Source organism: Lissotriton vulgaris, chromosome 9, assembly GCF_964263255.1.
Source record: "Lissotriton vulgaris chromosome 9, aLisVul1.2, whole genome shotgun sequence".
NCBI lineage: Eukaryota > Metazoa > Chordata > Amphibia > Caudata > Salamandridae > Lissotriton > Lissotriton vulgaris.
The window spans coordinates 726,942,949-726,960,233 of NC_141697.1; positions in this window are offsets into that span (position 1 = coordinate 726,942,949).

The following is a 17,285-nucleotide window of genomic DNA, read 5'->3' on the forward strand; positions in this document are numbered from 1 at the left end:
ATTGTGGCAATTCATTTCTCTTGCATGAGAAAGAAGACTGCTCAATAAATAACAACTTTTACTGAAAACGCCGGTCTCTCTATTTCTCTGCACTCTGGTGAAACTAAGCATGCACGATTGACTGAGTGAAATAGCTATCTATTGTTTCACACGACTCTGGAGATATACTCCTTATTCTGGAGGGGGCAAAGTTGCCATGTTTATGCGGTTGTCAGAAACGAATCCCTTCTTGTCTAATCAGGAAAGTTAACTCCTTCCTGTTCATTCGAGAAAGTTTCTAGTGACCTCTGAGCTAGCTGGCATACCTAATTAAGTCTAACATATTCAGTAGAGACCTAGTCGACCTCAGTCCTACGTCTAAACTATCGTTTATGATATTTCAATGCGCAGAGCCTATTGGGAATATAGGAACTACACTACATGGCGCCCAACGTTTGGTAAGGCGATAATCTAACGCAAGATACTAGAGTAACTCAGTCGTGCTTTTCACACAGACCCCTTTTCCCGTAAAAACTCCAATAGAGTAGACGTCTGGAATGGGTAAAAGGTTAATATCCGCCAGAACTTAGTAGGAAGAGATTCCTATGTATTAGTTTTTGGTTTAGTCAACGTTGAAGGATACAGTGTTCCAAAATATTGTGCACCTAATCTTTGTTTCCTTGAAACTTGATCTGCAAAACTTTCAGACAGTAAAATGTCAGAAAGTGACGACGAAAGGGAGAGAGCTAGACTAGCAGCTCAACTCTTAGCGGATGACACAAATATCCAAGGAGCGTGGCTAGAGCGCCGATGGTGGAGGTCGCCTGAGCGTTCGGCTCCGCGATCAAACCGCCTTTAATCCTGTATTTCGGGTGCTGGAGGCTCCCCAACCCACGAGCTACTGTGTGGGAAGGGGCAGTAGGCTAAAAGGCAACCTCGAAAGGTCCCGGCAGAGCCTGGGTGAGGCGAGCAGAGCCAAGTGAGCTCCGACGGCTCGGTCCGTACAGAGACCAAAATGGCGCCCACTCCGAGTTAGTTGGTCGGGAGCGGCCTGCGGACTTGTGACGCCGGGGATTTGAGCGGATTTCCCCCCCCATAGTGGGGCGAAAGAAATACTGGCTACCTGGGCGGCCGACGGCGTTTGCTGATTTCCCGCGCGGCGGCTCCGGAGCACGCCAGCCGTGCGGCATCCATCAGAGGTACTGCCCGGCCCAGCCCCTGGGGCGCTGGGTGCTGCGGTGACGAAGGAGGTGAAAAGGGCCGACCGGAGCCCCATCGGACCCTTGTTGAGCTCGGCCTCTACCGGACCGAGACTTGGACAAGTTGTTCCGCCCCTCCGGGCACTGCGGGGCGACCGAAGACCGGAGGACTCTTCTTGTGGTCCCCCAGGGGGACGATTACTGCAGCGGCCGAGTGGCGGAGCTGGCGCTGGGGTCCCGGGTGCGAGCCTCGCCTAAATCAACATATGGGTACTTGGTGGCGGCCCCCATTGAAGGTGTGACCCGGGAGGTGCGCTGGGGCCACTGTGGAAGCACTGCCAGACTTCTGGGTCCGGAACAGAGGGCTGGAGGCCAAACGTAACGGAGAGGGCGGTCGGCCTGACCCTTGGGGCCTGTTAGGGCCTACGTGGAAGACTGAGAGTGCCTGAAGCCCTAGAGGTGGAGGTGGAGCGGGGGGGTCGAGGTCCCAGGAGGAACATTGAAGGTCGGTGACGGCCCGTCCCCCCCCCCGCCCGTGTCCAGTCCACGGGGGGCTGAAGTCATCCTGCGATTGGACTCCCGGCGGCGCGGTCCACCATAAGGACGACCCACGGAATGCCCGGGGCACGTGGTGATCCGCTGCGGTGGTCGAGGTGGGTGCCGCCGCTAACCGGTCTGAAACCCCCAGTGGATCCTTTACGAGACGGGTGAACGAGCCGTGGAAACCGAATGAAGCTGGGAGCGGAGTAGCTTTGGTTGGTGCTATCCTGGCCTGACGTCCCCGAGGCACGAGTTGAATGGCCTAGCAGTTGACCCCCCCGCGCGCCACTTCACCTAAACCCGATCGGAGAGAGGCAGAGGAAGTTACTTATTATTATTATTATTATCATTATTATTATTAATATTATATTTAAGCTTATAAAGCGCACAGCTACCCGGAGGTTTCCCGGCGCTAGAGACCAAAAGTGGGGGGAAATGCAGATTGAAAGCTGAAGCGGCATTATTGGTTGAATAACCAGGTCTTGACTTCTCTACGAAATTTAAGATAACAGGGTTCCGTGCGAAGAGATGATGGAAGAGAGTTCCAGAGGGATGGGGCCAGGACGGAGAAGGAGCGACCACCATCCTCGCTCTCTTAACTCTAGGAACTTGAAACCTGTGCTGATTAGAACATCGAAGGGTGCAGGCAGGGCTGTATCAATGCACTAAAGTACTAAGGTATGGTTGGGCCTGGCCCGTGTTTATCCTGTGCATGTAGCAGAGGGCCTTAAATTTCGTGCGGCTTTCGATGCGTAACCAGTGCAATTTACGAAGTGAGTTGGAAGTGGGTGATGTGTTAGGTAGTTTACAGAGCAGCCGAGCCGCCATGTTTTGGACTGTCTGTAGTTTACGGGTGTAATGGCTGGATTTTCTGTTTAGATGGGATCAGCCCCCAGGGGCCCCTATGACCCAGCCAAAACGTACTCACCTTCCCTCCTCAGATCGTATTCACAATGAGTAGATATACAGGTAAATATACAGGTCGCACCTAAGGTCGGGGAATGACAATATATGTATGTACGGATTTTCTACAATATCTTATTCACATCAGTTGGTCTCGCGGCCACCCCGACCCAGACCGTTCTACCCTAGGGCAGATCTGACACACAATCCGGTGTGTCTACACATGGGCCTGCAGAACCCAATGCTCCCTTTTCCAAACTGTTCGCAATCCTGCGAAACTACACGTTAGTTCGACCTCCTAACGCTCTCACTTACTCAAGCCACAATCCAGTGGGTATTAACACTGGTCTCCCACCCAGTGCTGTCACTAACGCCGTATATCAACGACGACCACATTCCTATGAACCATTATTTGGGGTATTATCTCAGTGGTCTACTTGGAATAGAACTACAATAATAACTTTGAATAGGGTTCCAGATTGTATAGTGTACTCCCTGCTCTTGACATCGAAGGTCCACCCACTCCCTCCTTATTCAATCACCATTTACCTGATCGGGATTTCTCATCCGTTCACCCAAACAGTTCCTGACTAGAAGTGCGGTTTACCAAGATTGAACATAAGCACCAGGTACACGATAATTCTATATGAATTAGGGTATTTATTAACAATAAACACAAATCACATTACTATGCGGCATAACTTTTGCAAAGAAAAAGGTAAAGATTAGAGTGCACATGCTATGAGCAATGGACGGACATCACCTGGTTAATATGAAATCTGGACTCGGCAGTCATCTAGGTTCCCTTCTCGTCTCTGTGTCCTGGCTCTCCTTGCAGTCACACCCCAGCCGTCACAAGTACACGTCTGCACCGCTAGGCTCAACCTCGTCTGCTTCCTTCCAGGGCACCGGAACCTTGCTGATTATTAGCTACCGTCTCTCTCTCTCTCTGTATCAGTGCGCTCCGCGCTACTTCTCGTTCAGTCTTTCTCAGAGAGTTTCGGTCTTAAATCTTTCTCGGATTTCAAAGATGGCGACTGTCCACCATAAGATGAATAATAGTGGAGATGCTAACGGCTAGATGCCGCCTACGGACACCTTCGCTAATATCAAAGCCCGTTCCTTCATGGAAATTCACGGCCAGTAACCTGCCGCCCACCAAATTCTTGTACCTCCCCGTACCAAGGACACTTTCCCAGCCGGCCGGCCTGAAGTTGTGTCTTCGGAGTGGAGAAAAATACATTCCTTCGATAAGGGTCAGCCTGAACCGGTTCTCTCCAAGCGAACAACAGCTTGAAACTAAAACATTACACTTGACCTAGAAGGCCTTCTCGAGCTACCGGGCAGAAAGCAAAATGGAGTCTGTCTCGTTTAAGGCCTACGGAGCCCATAATATGCATAGCTCCATGAAAAACAGCTCAGCATGTTAGCAAATGAGCGAATCATGACTAATATTTATATATCTATCCCCTAACTTAAATTCATAAGCCTTACTCTAAGGAAAATAGTACGAAAATGCCCTTATATATGTAAGACAGGGTCCCTGTCTATCGGCCTAATCCCTATGCTATGGGGGTGATAGGCTGGAGTCACTCTCCATCATTCTCCTTCTCCCAAGAGCTAGCAAAAAGACAGCCATAACATTACACCCCTTGACTCCAGTCTATTAACCACAAACTAAATGGAGCTAACGTCAGTAGACGAATAATATGAAACAAAATTAACTGATCTACGACCCTTACTAAGTCTAAGAAATTGTAGCAGGGAAGGGATACACTGAATAAAGCAACAAATAGCTATGAGGATACAAATAGTAAGAATAACCCCCCCTAAAATTTGTCGTATTAAATGCATGTCAGGGAGCCAGTTAAAAAGCCAGTCAAAGAAACCCTGATCTATATGTTCTCTAATTTCTGCAGTCAAGTCATGGAGTTTGTTAATGTGGGATTGGATAGCTTTAGAATGGTCAGACAAATTAAAACAGCATAGACCTTCAAAATCGGAACATTCGTGTCCATGTTTCAACAATAAGTAATCGATAGCCGCACGATTCTGCAAAATAGCTCTACGTTCTCCTTGGGAGTCTAATAATAAATCTGATAAAACAGTAGACGTTTGATTAATCGATTTGACCATCCAGCAGGCCATTTTGCCGATTGTTTTGGCATTATAAACGGCCAATGCAGGCACCCCAATAATAGAAAAAGCTAAACCAAGGTACTCTGATCTAGAATAGAGATGAACAGAGGAGTCACAATCTTCATGCAATGACATCGAATCACGTACAATACGGGAATGTGAAGTAGGATGTGAGGAAAACATTAGCAAACTTAATCTAGTGATGGCACATGGGCCACCAGAAATATTCGCGGGAATATAGGGCCAAGATGAATTCCCACAGGAAAAGAGCCATCCAGCTGGCAATAACATTGGACGATAATGGCTAGTGGCTACTACTAAACGTTTACAGGTCATATTATTCTTAACTGAAAGACATGAATCCGGAAGTCTCTTTGAACATAACAAGCGTTGATGAAATGAAAAAGTAGTAGCGGCTTGGAGCTTCAGCCGCAGGCACTCGGTAATAGCTTTAGGGTTGCAGGTCATTATGAAGCAAAGATCTCCAGGGGTAATATTAGAAGTAGTAATTCTGGAATTAATAGAGACATCAAGGTCTGGAATAAGAGTACATGAGGGACAAAATTCGTGTGCTGCAAAGTCACCCAGAATAACATTAGGTCGGGCATTAGAAAAATTAAAAATATGGTGAAGCGTTTCAGTGGATGCAGGGACAGCTACCAGACAGGTCGCTAAAATGTCAGTAACGCTCTTCATGGGGGTAAGGCAAAAATGCGGAGAGTTCGTCACCCGCTTCGCGAGTGTGATCCAAAAGTTAGACGAAGCAGCCCACGCAGACCGCGGGGCTCGTATTATCCCATCAACCGGCGTCGGTAGATCCTCTCCTCTCCCGGCGTAGCAGGCCAAAAGGAGTCCAGCGCCGACACATCCTGCAGCAGCAATCCAAAGAATGATCTGGAAGAATACAAACACAGGCCTTAATCATTCTCGTAAATAACATTTATCAGCTGGGACAGCTTCCCAGCCATCTTTCCCTGGCTTCATCACCAAAACGGTGTTGTCATGACCGGTCGCAATAATATCAGCCTGTTCAGGAGGATTTTTAGGAGATTGCACCCATATTTTAGCTCCAGGAAGATCAGACGATCCGAAGCCTTTTTGTCCTCGCACGCTGGAGCAGAGCCTTTTTTGATCTCACCACTGAAGACAGGCATAATCAGTAACTGAGCAACACGGTCAGACTTTTTGATGAACAAATCCGTCTCACTGCTATTAAGCAGGAGAATCTTAATCTCTCCCTGATAATCACTGTCAATCACTCCTCCGAGTACTTGTACACCTTTCAGGGCCAGGCCAGATCTAGGGGCAATTAATCCAAAACTACCGGCAGGTATAGAGACACCAATGCCAGTTTCAACAATGATTCGATCTTTTCCTGGAAATTGTGCATCATTTAATGCATGCAGGTCGAGGCCTGCAGAACCTGGGGTTGCTCTACATGGAGCCAAAGCACCGGGGGTAATTTCCCAATACATGACAGTGTTCGCTATAGAATTTGGTTTTGCATCAACATGTGGAGGAAACAAACGCATTAATGGAGATTCAGCATGTAACAAAGGACGATTATTTAGAATTAACAAAGCTTGAAGTAGGACATCTCTCCACTGGCTGTAACGATCATCAGTCAACTTGCGCAACTGTTCTTTCAACAAGCCATTCATTCTCTCAATCAGTCCTGAAGCTTGTGGATAATATGGAATATGAAACACCCAATCAATATTATTTTCCGTACAGAATTCCTGCACCAATCTTCCACGAAAGTGGGATGCATTGTCTGATTGAATCTGGAATGGGACACCATAATACAGAATAATGAGCTCCAGGGTTTTAATTGTGTTCACTTGAGTAGCGTTCTTGCAAGGGAAAGCGACCAAAAGGCCACTATAAGTATCAACCACTGTGCAAATGTATTGACAATTTCTGCTCATAGGGAGCGGACCAATATAATCAATCTGCCAAATTTGGGCGGGCAATTTACCTCGATGTAAGTGACCTCGAACAATCTGAGGCACCTCTTTTTTCCTAGAATGCTGGCAAATGGGACAATGTAGAATGACATCTTTAATTAAAGAAAAGGGAATATGAATTCCTCTATCGGCAGCCCACCTGCTAGTGGCTTTCTCTCCAAAATGTCCTGCTTTCTGATGGGCCCACTTCGCCAATCCCGCCAAATCAGAATCTTGCATGTCAACCACTGCCTCAGAAATTTTAGACTGTTCATCTGCAATATTATGAAAAAATTTGTCAAGGGAGTCAATTGGAGTATGAGCATCCACGTGAAAGATTGTTACAGTACTCTGCGGGAGCAATTCCCAAATTTCTTGCCATAGCTCTTTGCCCCACAGCTCCTTGGAATGCAATTCCCAATTATGAGAATGCCATGTAGGTAACCACACCGCTAGTCCATTTGCAGTGGACCAGGAATCAGTGAAAATATGACATGTACCTGGTAGTTCCTGTTTCAAAACTTGGTAAACTGCATAGAGTTCAGCATATTGGCTACTCCTACCATCTCCAGTTGTGCTTAACAATTTCTTTGTAATCGGATTAAAAGAGACAGCTTTCCAATGTCTTTTGTCACCAATGAACTTCGCAGAACCATCCGTAAACCACACATGTTTTCTATCCTCCGCGGACAGATCGTCAAATGATTTACCCCACTTCACGGGAGACTCCTGCACTACGGGAACCGAACACTCACTTTCAGCCTCATTGGAGGGCGCCTGCGCCACTCGCTCATGTAGAACCGCCACACCTTTCGGACCCACACGTGCCCTGTCCTGAATGTACCATTTCCATTTAATCACACTAGCCTCCTGAGCATGTCCAATTCGATGGGACTTCGGTGAACTCAAAACCCACTGCATAATAGGAATTTCAGGCCTCAAAATCACAGCATGGCCTAGGGTCAATTGCTCGGTATCCACCAGAGCCCAATAACAAGCAAGCAACTGTTTTTCAAAAGGTGAGTAACGCTCACCAGCCTCCGGTAACTTTTTGGTCCAAAAACCTAATGGCACTTTTTGTCTGCCCTGCTTTTGCCATAAACTCCAATTGGCATACAGGCCTTCCACGGACACATTCAAATCCACATCACCTTCACTCACGGGCCACAAATCCAAAGCATACTGAATAGCTTCTTTAGCCAAATTAAAAGCAGTCTGTTGAGGTTCACCCCATTCAAACGCATTCTTTTTACGAGTGACTCGATACAGTGGAGCCAAGATTTGACTCAAATGGGGAATATGCTGACGCCAAAATCCAAATAATCCAATAAAGCATTGAGCTTCTTTCCTGTTTTGGGGAACAGCAAAATCAAGTATTTTTCGTTTAACCTGTGGAATCACTTCTCTGTGACCCTCATGCCAATTAATTCCTAAAAATTTTACAGCTTGGGATGGAGTTTGTAATTTGTCAGGATTAATTTCCCAGCCTTTCGCACGCAAACAGTCAATTTAGGTGTATGTTTATTCAATTCTCGATAATCAACAGTCATGCGCCAAGAGTTGTCACTTTTGCGCACGGGCCAAACGGGATTATTCCAAGCAGATGTGACCGGAGTAATGACTCCTGCGTCAACCAAATCCTGAATCGTAGCGGTAATTTCTTCATGACCACCTGGGATGCGATATTGCTTTTGAGAAATCACTTTCGTTGCTAAAGGTATTTTAATAGGTGGCATGCGTAAACGGCCAACCCGTACGGGTCTGGTCGAAATGTACTGTCGTGTACCAAATTGATAGTACCCATCATCCAAATGCAAAGTCATACCTTTCAAAATGTCAATTCCAATAATGTATTCCAAAAGTGGCACAACCAACACAGAGTATTCTCTACGAGGAATTCTACCAATTTTAATTTCGAGTGCAGTTTGAACCGCGGGTGTCTCTTTACCACCCAGACCGGTAATTGTAAAAGACTGTCCATTAAATTTTCTCGACTTACCATGAATTAAAGTGGCCTCCGCCCCAGTATCAACCAACGCTTGGGCCCTTTGGATATTACGATGTTTCCAAAAAATCTCAATATCTACATAGGGTCTGTAATCTCTGTGGGCCCACTTGCGTACCGGAGCTTGACCTATTTCCTAGTCATTTTTCCTGCGTTCGGTCAACCAAGACAAATCAGGGTAAATGTTCTCAGTTTTCTTTGGTAGTAGAACGTCTTGTTCATATCCGTCTCCAGTACGAAACGGATTAGTGTCATGTTCAAAAAGTTGTGAGTTGCGGTCAGGGAGTCTGTTACGATCCTCCCTATTTCTTACGTCAGGGGAACAACTCCTTGCATCTCGTCGTCTGCTAGAAACACGATCATCTCTTCCCCTTTCACGATCATCCTCTCTCCCCCTCCCATCATTACGACGAGGGGATCCATCACGTTCATAGCGCCGATCATCACGGCGATCAGAATTCACACGTCGTCTCTCATCACCACTGTCATCCGAACCACGATCATACTCATTCTTTCGCACACGACGGGCACCCTCCTTTCGATCCAAACCACGCTTACGAAACATGTCCCATAAGCGATTATTAGGCTCGCCATCAATGTCTTCCCTTTTGACACCATCAGCAATGAGAGCAAGAAACATGTCACGTCTAGAGAACTTATAGTCCCCACCAGTACGACCCTCAGGTCGAGATTGTCTTTCAGGTTTAAACCATTCACCCAGCTCACCAAGCTGACGAACAGACTCAAGCACAACAGACAAAGGATTGCCAGTTTGGTTAATCAATAATGTCATCATAACCTGCTTGTAAGCAACAGGAGAAGAACGGATAATGCGATTACGCACAGAAGATGTTAAAAGACCATCCAATAACTTGTCAGCAGTACTAAGGAAGATACACGTTTTCATGACTTCCTCTTTTAAACGTTGCGACGCATCGCGCAGAGTATACCACGGTTTTTCATCAGTAGGCCAATCAGATTCAGTTGGATATTTATGATTACAGCCATCAGACGCAAGCTGGAGCAAAGAAATTTGACCAGCACCATTGTAATTCCGAAAATGATCCTGAATCGTAGAATCAGAACTCAAAGAGCAAAATCGTAAGCAATCAACAGCATCGAGCATAATACCGGCAGCGCCAAGCTCATAAAGACGCACCATCCAGGTAAGCAAGGCCTCACCAGGCCGTTGTCGAAATCGTTGTAAAATGTCACTAACCTCCTGCTGAGTAAAGTCTTCAATACAATCAAGAGCTATACCACCCGGGTTACCAGGGGCCTGTTGTAATTTTCGTCGAAAGATCGGGTGAGCGGAAACTGCGGGAAGAGCTTCCGAGGAAGCCCGCATCTTAGATTTAACAGCACAATCAGGGCAAGCTACGTCATCCGCACGGGAAGAACGAGCACGGTCACAATCGGGAGTCGAATCAATACATGAGGCAGATTTACAATCACGTCCGGAGCGAGAAGACTCGCGCTTGTCACCCTCCTCTGCCGAGGAGTCAGAAGTATGAGAATCCCAGATATTACCGTCCCACTCATCGGGGTTCCAATCCATTCCAGCTTTCGCCACAACCATACGCACTTTGCGGGAAGACACACGTCCACGACGATGTTTATATTTGTATCGTGCAATACGGACCGCAGCTCTTTCGGCAATGGTCTGATATGTTTCAAGTTTGTCGGCAAGCAATTTATTTTGACAACGCAACAAAGTATGCGCGTTTTGCAACTCAACACACTGTCCTTCCGAATCTTTAAACTGTTTCTGTAGTTGAACAAACCTCTCATGCAATATTCTGTATGCATTAAGAACAATCCACCCTCTGCGTCCTAAAATAGGAAGCTCATCACCCTTCACTACTGGCGCTTTCTGCAAGCACGACACCACATCGGCAGGCTCCGCCTGCTCCAAGCATGAAGACCAATTTTCACTCAAACCAGTAGAATCAGCCCACTCACGGGCCAAAGCCTCGTAAGGCGTACATTCCCAGCCGGGAATCTGAATCGGTAACTTGAAAACCGACGATGATTTTTTCGCAAACATAATTACACGCAAAAAATTATATACACAATTATAAACAAAATTTTATACGTACAAGCCGAGCGCAAACCAACAAGATTAAAACAACACAATGCACACAGGCTTCGTAAACAGTTCGTGACGCCAGATGTAATGGCTGGATTTTCTGTTTAGATGGGATCAGCCCCCAGGGGCCCCTATGACCCAGCCAAAACGTACTCACCTTCCCTCCTCAGATCGTATTCACAATGAGTAGATATACAGGTAAATATACAGGTCGCACCTAAGGATGGGGAATGACAATATATGTATGTACGGATTTTCTACAATATCTTATTCACATCAGTTGGTCTCGCGGCCACCCCGACCCAGACCGTTCTACCCTAGGGCAGATCTGACACACAATCCGGTGTGTCTACACATGGGCCTGCAGAACCCAATGCTCCCTTTTCCAAACTGTTCGCAATCCTGCGAAACTACACGTTAGTTCGACCTCCTAACGCTCTCACTTACTCAAGCCACAATCCAGTGGGTATTAACACTGGTCTCCCACCCAGTGCTGTCACTAACGCCGTATATCAACGACGACCACATTCCTATGAACCATTATTTGGGGTATTATCTCAGTGGTCTACTTGGAATAGAACTACAATAATAACTTTGAATAGGGTTCCAGATTGTATAGTGTACTCCCTGCTCTTGACATCGAAGGTCCACCCACTCCCTCCTTATTCAATCACCATTTACCTGATCGGGATTTCTCATCCGTTCACCCAAACAGTTCCTGACTAGAAGTGCGGTTTACCAAGATTGAACATAAGCACCAGGTACACGATAATTCTATATGAATTAGGGTATTTATTAACAATAAACACAAATCACATTACTATGCGGCATAACTTTTGCAAAGAAAAAGGTAAAGATTAGAGTGCACATGCTATGAGCAATGGACGGACATCACCTGGTTAATATGAAATCTGGACTCGGCAGTCATCTAGGTTCCCTTCTCGTCTCTGTGTCCTGGCTCTCCTTGCAGTCACACCCCAGCCGTCACAAGTACACGTCTGCACCGCTAGGCTCAACCTCGTCTGCTTCCTTCCAGGGCACCGGAACCTTGCTGATTATTAGCTACCGTCTCTCTCTCTCTCTGTATCAGTGCGCTCCGCGCTACTTCTCGTTCAGTCTTTCTCAGAGAGTTTCGGTCTTAAATCTTTCTCGGATTTCAAAGATGGCGACTGTCCACCATAAGATGAATAATAGTGGAGATGCTAACGGCTAGATGCCGCCTACGGACACCTTCGCTAATATCAAAGCCCGTTCCTTCATGGAAATTCACGGCCAGTAACCTGCCGCCCACCAAATTCTTGTACCTCCCCGTACCAAGGACACTTTCCCAGCCGGCCGGCCTGAAGTTGTGTCTTCGGAGTGGAGAAAAATACATTCCTTCGATAAGGGTCAGCCTGAACCGGTTCTCTCCAAGCGAACAACAGCTTGAAACTAAAACATTACACTTGACCTAGAAGGCCTTCTCGAGCTACCGGGCAGAAAGCAAAATGGAGTCTGTCTCGTTTAAGGCCTACGGAGCCCATAATATGCATAGCTCCATGAAAAACAGCTCAGCATGTTAGCAAATGAGCGAATCATGACTAATATTTATATATCTATCCCCTAACTTAAATTCATAAGCCTTACTCTAAGGAAAATAGTACGAAAATGCCCTTATATATGTAAGACAGGGTCCCTGTCTATCGGCCTAATCCCTATGCTATGGGGGTGATAGGCTGGAGTCACTCTCCATCATTCTCCTTCTCCCAAGAGCTAGCAAAAAGACAGCCATAACAACGGGTTACCTCTTTGCACGCCCCCAGGAGAAGAATATTGCCGTAGTCAAGTCTAGAAGTGATTAAGGCCTGGACTACGGTTTTCTGGGTCTCCTGAGGGAGCATCCCGATGATCTTACGAAGCCACTTGATGATGGTGATGCATGTGGAGGAGATTTTTACCACATGATGTTTCATGGAGAGTTGATCATCAAAAGTGATGCCCAGATTACGAGCTGTTTTTGATGGAACGGGGAGCTTACCCATTTGTGTGGGCCAATGTTGGGGGCCCTACAGAGTAGTGTTCTTGCCAAATAAGAGAAGCTCTGTTTTCCCCCCGTTCAGCTTAAGTTTGTTTTCGTGCATCCACTTGGCGATATTACTAAGGCCGACACAGAGGGAAGAAGGGGTGGACTGGGAACCGGTTGAGAGAGAGTAGATGATCTGTGTATCATCGGCGTATGAGTAGATGGTTAACCCTGCTTGTTCCGCAATGTAGGCCAGAGAGCTGACATACAGATTGAAAAGTAAGGGGCTTAGGATGGAGCCCTGGGGAACAACATGCGCCGATTCATAGGTTTGAGAAACAGAGGAGGGGGAGAAGACTTGGAAAGTACGGTCTGAAAGAAAACTAATGAGCCAGTTGAGGGCTGGGCCGGTGATGCCAGATGATCTAAGGGCATTAATGAGGATGGGGTGGGAGACCGTGTCAAAAGCGGCACTCAAGTCGAGTAAAATGAGTGCCACGGTCTCCCCCTCATCCACTCGGCAACAAATAGTTTCTGAGACCCCCAACAGGGTGGATTCTGTTGAGAAGCCGGATCTGAAGCCAAACTGAGATGGATGGAGGATCTTATTGGATTCAACATGCCGGGTGAGTTGTGTGATAATGTGTTTTTCTAGTATTTTTGAGAAAACAGGGAGGAGAGAAATGGGGCGGAAATTGGATGGGTTGTTGGAGTCAGCATTAGCCTTTTTTAATAGTGGCTTGATCATGGCATGTTTCCAAGCAGAGGGGACCTTGGCTTCTCTGAGGGAGGAATTAAGTAGATCCAGAATAATATTAAGAGAGGGGGTGTCCAGAATTTTTAACATTTGAGGGGAAGTGGATGCAGTGGAGAGCCAGATTTGATGTTATTGATAATGTTGATGAGTATAGAGCTGTTGAGAAGGTTCCAAGTACTAATTTGCTGGGTGGGTGGAATATGGATTTCCTCTGAGTGTTCAGGTTCAGGAGAGATCACAGAAACAGGCCTGTTAGGGGGGCTATTCAGTTGCAGAAATGTAGAGAGCTTGTCCGCAGAAGCCTAAGGGACACATAGGGTGGCCGGATCAAGTAATTTTGGGGAAGGGGAGGGGGAAATCGGCTTATCAAAATCAACATAAATGGCGTCAATTTTGGAGATAAAAAATTCAGCCAGGGAATTGCATTGTGAGGCGTCTAGGCAGGGCGCTTTGGGCTGACGTTCTGCTCCCGATAATTCTTGTACAGCCTTAAAGAGTGCCTTGGGGCGATTTTGTGCCTCGAGTATGGTAGTATTGACATATTCTCTTTTGGCAGTTCTGCAGAGTATATGGTAGTTATTTAAGGCGGTCTTGTATATTTGCTTAGAGCCTGTATCGTAGTGTATGTGCCACTTGCGCTCAAGGTTTTTACATAAGGTTTTTTCTTTTTTCAATGCATCTGTGAACCAGGGCGCGGGGGGTGATGCTGGTTGTGCTTTTTCTTTTGCTGGGTTAGACATACATTAACAGCTTCAGTTAGCCAGGTGTTAACTAGGGACTCCGCTTTAATGTTGGTGACTTCAGTAAGGGGTATGGTATTCTCAAGATAAGCGTTACGTTTTGTAGGGTCCAGATTATTCCATTTTCTGAAAGGTCTAAGTTCAGTGAGGGTCGAGAGAAGGTTGGACAGACAGCTAATAGTGACAGAAAAAGTCACCAAGTAGTGGTCTGACCATAGGATGGGTAGAGATGGGCTGCACACAATGGATTCAAGATTGCAGAGGATGGGATCAAGAAGATTCCCAGCTTTGTGGGTGGGGCCAGAATTGTGTAAAATGATATTAAGAGCTGCTAGGTCCTGAAGAAGATTGGAGGTAATCGAGCAAGATGGGTCATTAAAGTGCAAATTTAGGTCACCGATGAGCGTGAAATTCGTGGAGTCCTGAAGTAGAGGAGCAATAAGTTCGGGAAGGGCAGTGGCCCACGAGCTGGCAGAGCCAGGCGAGCGATAAATGAGCATCCCAGAAAAGGTAAAATTAGGGGATAGCAGAAGTTTAAAATATCCTGCTTCACTGTTCGGTATGTCAAAGTCCTCCCATTTACAAGAATATAGTCTGTTGAATATTATGGCGATGCCGCCACCCTCTTTCCCCACTCTGTTTTTTCCTATATACGTGTAGTTGTCGGGGAGGGCGGATGCAATGTCAGGGCCAGAGTGATCTTTGAGCCATGTTTCAGTAAGAAATAGAGCTGTTGGTTGGATAGAGATAAGAAGATCAAAGATGTCTCTCTTGTGTTTCCCTAGAGATCTACAATTTAGGCTAATAAACGAAAAAACTTGTGGGGGCTTTGTGTGTGTAGGCCGAAGTTGAGAGGGAGGGAAATTACAGGTCGCTATATTTGTTAGAGAGGGGAGGGAGGAAAGGGAAAGGTTGCAATTAGAGCAGGTGATGGGGGCCAGATGACAATTCAGGGGCAGACTGTGTGAACAGTGTGCTGGTCTGAAGCTAAGGAGGACATCTCTAGAATAGGTGATGGAAGAATCAAGAGATGAAATATCAGGGGGCATGGCCCCAGGTCCCGGCAGGTCACGGACGGGCGCAGACGGGCTTGCCTTAGGCGCGCCTTTGGCACGCAAACGGCGTGCCCGCTGCACTCGACCGCTGCGCGTCCTGAAGATACACATTTTTATATGTGCGGGAGGACGGCTAGGTGGGGTGTGGCCTCGAAGAGGGGCGTGGCCTGCGGGCTCGCCGGTGACGGCGGCGGGGTGTTTGGCTTGGATAGTAATCCCGTGTCAGCGCTAAATCCGCTGCACAGTGCAAGACAGGAGCGTGGTATGGCCTCGAACGAGGTACAGAGAGGAGATCAGGTAGGTTATAAAACAACGCACTCCATTTTAAAAAAATCACAAAAATGAACGTACTCCCGGCTTTCCGCCTCAGGAGAATGGTATCTGAACGGCGCTAGTAGTCAGCGTCGTTTAAATAGTATGGGCGGGGGGGCGTGGCCTCGAAGAGGGGCGTGGCCTGCGGGCTCGCCGGTGATGGCGGCGGGGTGTTTGGCTTGGATAGTAATCCCGTGTCAGCGCTAAAGCCGCTGCACGGTGCAAGACAGGAGCGTGGTATGGCCCCGAACGAGGTACAGAGAGGTGATCAGGTAGGTTATAAAACAACACACTCAATTTTTGAAAAATCACTAAAATGAACGTACTCCCGGCTTTCCGCCTCAGGAGAATGGTATCTGAACGGCGCTAGTAGTCAGCGTCTTTTAAATAGTATGGGCGGGGCCTCGAAGAGGCCACGCCCCCCCCCACCCAAGTCGTCATATTGAAGTGTGACGACTAACGAACTGAAGTAGGGCTTGTCAAGGCTAGGTTGCTGTTTCCCAGCTCTTCCTCCGCTCACCTGGATCAGTGTTGGACACCACAGACACCATGGGGAAACCAACGAGAGCCAAGGGCAACACGCAGGCTACATCAGACGCGGAGATGCCGGACAGAGGCAACCAGTTGGACCCAGAGACGCCGCGGGACCCGCACCTCCAACACCAACTCGACAAGATCCTGACGCGATAACGGACACAACATCGGCGCTCCAACAGGATATAGCACAAGTCGCGACGGGCCTAGGACTACTCAGAGCCGACCACGGTAAGCTCTCAGACAGAGTTAAGGAGGTGGAGAGCTCGATCAGCACTCTGGAACCGACACAAAAATCCCTCTCTGCTGCCATGAAAGATGTCTTGGGCCGGATTGACGCACTGGAGAAGAGGGCAGAGGACGCTGAAGGGCGCAATAGACGGAACAGCATCCGAATAGTGGGGCTGCCGGAAAAAATTGAAGGTGGGGACATGGTTTGTTACCTGGAAGAGTGGCTCCGGACAGTGGTGGCACCCGAGGGATTATCCTCATTTTATACCCTGGAACGGGCGCATAGAGTTCCATCCAGTCCGCCGCAGCAGGGCCGCCCCCCGCGCCCAGTGGTTGTGTGGTTGTTACACTACCGGGACAGAGACTTACTTCTTAACAATGCCCGGCTGAACGGTCCCTTCCAGGTAGAGAACAGTAGGGTCAACATCTTCCCGGATTATACCTATGAAACTCAGCGTAAGAGAGCCTCTTTCCTAGCAATAAACCGGGAGCTAAGAAGCGAGAGTATACAGTACTCCTTACTGTTCCGGGCGAGGCTCCGAATAATACTGGACGGTACGACCACATTTTTTGACACCCCTGACGACGCGTGTAGCTGGTTGGAACTGTATAGAGCCAGCAAGAACGGCCCTGGATCACTTTTTCCAACAGTACCAGAGGAGAGGCCGCGGCGGAGGTCTAGGAGGATTCGAAATGGCCGAAGTAGACTTGGGCGGCCCTCACTTCTGGAGACAACAGTGAAACGGCGAGGGGTTCTGGAGGTGGTGTCCAGTATGTCGGGCTCGCCCATAATGTAGGACACGGAGCCTGGCGGAGAGGAAGATCGCACGGACACGGAGGAATCTGAGACTGAC